Here is a 4,349-nt window from a genome sequence, read left to right on the forward strand (position 1 = left end):
TTGAATAGACTTTGGAACAAATAAAAAATGGTTTTACCTTCTGAAAGAATGCATGATATAATGTAAAGTTTTAGCATTTGACCTGTGGTTTTTGAGAAGGCACAAATCTCCAAAAGTTTAGTCACGTATCAAAAGGGGAGCTCGTCCCCCATTCTTTACGCATAATTTTCTTGATCTGCTTGTGAATACAGCAAATTTGGAGAAAACCTAAATGAGTACCCAAGTAAGTTCAAGACAAATTTTAAATTTTATTTTAGGCTCTTAAACTCTGCATTAGATTATGAATTCGAGCTGCAGTAATACTCAACCAAGAAACTTAGCTAGACTCAACAAGGTCAGTTCAGGTCATGGAAGTAGTCGAGTCAGGCTTCTACGGTTCAAGTAATTTTCTTTTTCCTTTTTTTTTTCTTTCTTATTACCCATTTAGTTCCTCAATTTTATTGTTTTCTTAGCAACATGTCTTAGGTTTTCTTTTATGCTTAAGTAGCTTATTTCCTTCTTAGACTAGGATAGTTTTAATTTTCATAAAGCAAGATATAATTTAGATACTGTTTGCTTTCATAGATTAGATTTAATTTTCAGTCTATAGGGAAAGCGTGAGGCAAGGTATACTTCCATATCCTTCTCTCAATTTTTAAAATCAAGTTTCAATTTAAACTTCCAGTTTTCAATTTCAATTTGCATATATACTATGCTAGAACTAGGCATGCATTTCACCAAAGCTTTATAAATGCACCATGAACCACAAATCACACACAGATACAACTTGCATAGACACTGAGGCAGGTCAGCCAGTACCATGTCTTGAGGCAGTAACCCTAACATGAGAAGGACTAAAACACGGCTCGGTCTTGACACAAGCATACCTTATAAACCATAGTTTTACAAATAGATTTTGAGTTCTTTGGAACACCAAACTCATGCATAATCAGGATCTAAACCTAGGTCTAACCCATTTATGTCTTCTATGGCCTATCCCATACCAGCTTTAGAACCCTCTACATGATTCCCCAGAACTAGATCCCTTTGGCGGACCCCTATAAATCATTCTTCAATGTATAACAAAGTCTAGACATTGAACACACTATGATGAACCCACATCTAAAATCTTAGCTAGGTTTGAATCCATGAATTCATGAACTGGGATATTGGATCAAAGATTGAATGATTTTGGATTTCAACCATGTATCTTGGATATAGACCTTATTATTGGATTGATCAGATCCAGGTTCTAAGACTATTGGAATTGGATTATAGATCTCAAGTTTCGGACTTGGAAATTGGATCTCATATCTCGACCTAATTGTGTTGGATTTTAAATTTGAAAGATGGATCTCATATTGGATCTAAAATATTGGATACTAGACAGAAAACATGATAACATCATATCCCAATGACATTATCTTGAATTTGGATCTAACCCTAGATTATACCTAGAGCCTCGACCAAACCCTGTCTTTGAGCATAATTTGGATTGTGAGCATGAATCAGAATTAGATTTGAATTTGGACTCAAACTGGATCATGAATTTGGATCTCTATTTTAAATATTAGGGCTGAGTTCCAACCTTCAAACCTTAATGACTAATTCTTCATTATGTATAGTCAAGGCATGCATGTTAGCTCAAAATGGCTTTGCATGGAACAATGATGAACTAAAACATGAACTAAGTCCCATCAGGCAAGCACTTCTTCCAGTTCATGAATTCTCATTCTAATGGATCACTAAAATTTTCATCTTTCCTAAAAACATCACACGTTTTTTTTTTTACTTAGAACAAGGATGACGTAATTCTAAGACCGTAGATCATGAAGCTTAGTCATTGGTTTGACTACCCCTAGTAAATCTAATAAGAACAAACAGACCTCGTGTTTCCCTATGGACAAGAAAGGGAAGTGCATGTAAGATTTTCCCCACATTTATAGTCTATATGCTAGATTAAAAAATGTTTGCATGTAAATGCTCACAATTGTTGAATTACTATGGGATACAAAGAGATGTTTCCCATCGTGTTGGTATGACATCTGACACTTCTTGGTGCCTTTACCTAAGGTGACATAGACACCTCAACAATTTTACGTATTCAAAATGACCCTCTTACCCTTCACAATGTGTTTCTAACAAGTTTTCTTTAAACATTTGAACTATAGAGCCATCCACCTGAACAAGGACTAAAATGCATCTCTTTTAGGTATCTAACACCAAGAACCTGGGAAACTAGGGCATGGTAGGTTGCCATCACTTTTTCAAATAACCATTTTGCCTCAAAATCCTAGAAAACCTCCAAGAACTCTGAGAATTGTCTCAGATCTGCTCAATCAATATTCTTTCCATCTTCACAAGTCTACATAAATAGTGAGAGTCAGCTTGCTAGCTTTTCCTTAGCTTAGACTAGATAACTCTAACTCAAGTCAGCTCATTGTATCAAGATATGCCCTTTATAGCTCAGTGGAACCTTGTTAGAGTGTATGTCCAGCACAAGTTAGCATTCTCTCAGTGCTACCCAAAAATTTTAAAGTTACTTTCAATTCTGGGATTCAAATTTCAATTCTATAGCAGTAGTGATGATAAGCATAGTGTTTCTCATTTAGCAGGCTCCAAGCTAAATTTCAACTCAACCAGAAAGTCAGCTCACTCCAAGCTAAGATCATGTCCTGAGTATTTTTAGCTGAATTTGAGTTAATTCATCTTAGATTTTGTTCAATTGCATTTTTACAAATTCACTAAGGTTGGCTAGTTCTAGACATGTCACTCAATGAGTAGCTTAGCTTCTGAACTCTTTTTTTTTATTAATACAACAATCAATTTTCTAGTTTCTTCACATGGTTGCAATTAGAAACAATTCACTAGAGCATTTGTAAGTTCAATTGGGCTGATGGTCTTAGATCTTGTTTTCCCATTTTGCCATTCACAATCACTCCAAAACAAGTCATTTTGATACCCATCAATTTAAAAAATGCATTTTTGAATGGGCAAATGATGAAAATTTCACCTGGAATTTGAGATGCCTCTAGATCTTGATTTGATCCATGGCCTCTGTGGTCTATCCACATGGCTTGTAGAGTCTAGTTTCTGTGCCTAGGGGCAAAATTATCTATTCTACATATAAGTATTATTCAAAATGAACCTAAGTAAAGTTTCAATTATACATGCATCAAAACTGAGCTCGTAAACCCAAGCCAAAATTTCAGCATGTTGAAAATTGATTGCTTACTTCTGTGTGTGCTTTGCCCTCTTGTTTCATATCTTCTAATATTTGGTTCATTCTACAAGAACTAAATTTGCCTAAGTATGAATCTCCATCGTGTAGTTTCCTTTTAGATTTATGTTAGGAATTTGCTTAGTGGCAATTAGGTAGGCTAATTTTGGAAGGGTTTATTTCTTTTAATTAAGATTTTAGTCTATGATTTGAGGTTAGACTGCATTGACTAGAGTTGTACAAATTGATTTTCTTGAACCTCAACAGAAATTTGAGTAGATCATGAGTAAGACATGTTATTTCTAGGTAGTATTATCTCTATTAGATTTCATTTATATCCTCATTTTTCTTAGGTCCAATTACTATTTTTGTTTTCTTGGCAGTTACTGGTACTAAATGTTATTTCTGCTAGGTCTAAAAATTAGATTTTGTTTCTAGTTTGTCAAGGACTTAGTAAGACCTGTTATTTCTGGTAGTATTAGCTCTAATAGCTTTCATTTTTATCTTGATTTTTCTAAGGTTCAATTATTATTTCTGTCACACCCCAACACTTTGACTTTTTTGTTAAAACATAAAACGTTGAGATGCGATGACACAACAATTCAAAAGGAGTTATGCACATTAAAAGACAATGGGGCAAACACTTCATTATATAGTAAATTCAGTTCATACAAAATTCACTTTGTATATCTCAATAATACATATTGCAAAAATGCTCCAAACCACAACATTGATGTCCAACAAAAGCAAAACATTATGAAGACCAAAACATGACATGCCGGCATGACAATAGACCCAAAATCTCTCCAATAGGATGTGAGTTGAGACATTTGATCAACCTGTTGCCCCAGGTCCACCAAAACCTAAAAAAGTAACAACAAAAGATTTAGTCTTCGTAGTATGACAACAAACCAGATAAATACCTAACCCTCTAAGGTAAGGGCTCAAATCTAAGATATAACAAATACGAAAACAAAACATTATCATGTCATAATAGGAGCATGCAGTCCCATGACTTGTCATGGAAGCCCCTCATATATACTACAACATGTAGAGACCGCTCAATTGCCACAATTGACACATTTCATAATCACATTCACTTCATGCATATTCGCTTCTTTCACATACACTTCATTCATATTCTTTTCAT

The sequence above is a fragment of the Nymphaea colorata genome, chromosome 7, assembly GCF_008831285.2.
Source record: "Nymphaea colorata isolate Beijing-Zhang1983 chromosome 7, ASM883128v2, whole genome shotgun sequence".
Classification (NCBI taxonomy): Eukaryota; Viridiplantae; Streptophyta; class Magnoliopsida; order Nymphaeales; family Nymphaeaceae; genus Nymphaea; species Nymphaea colorata.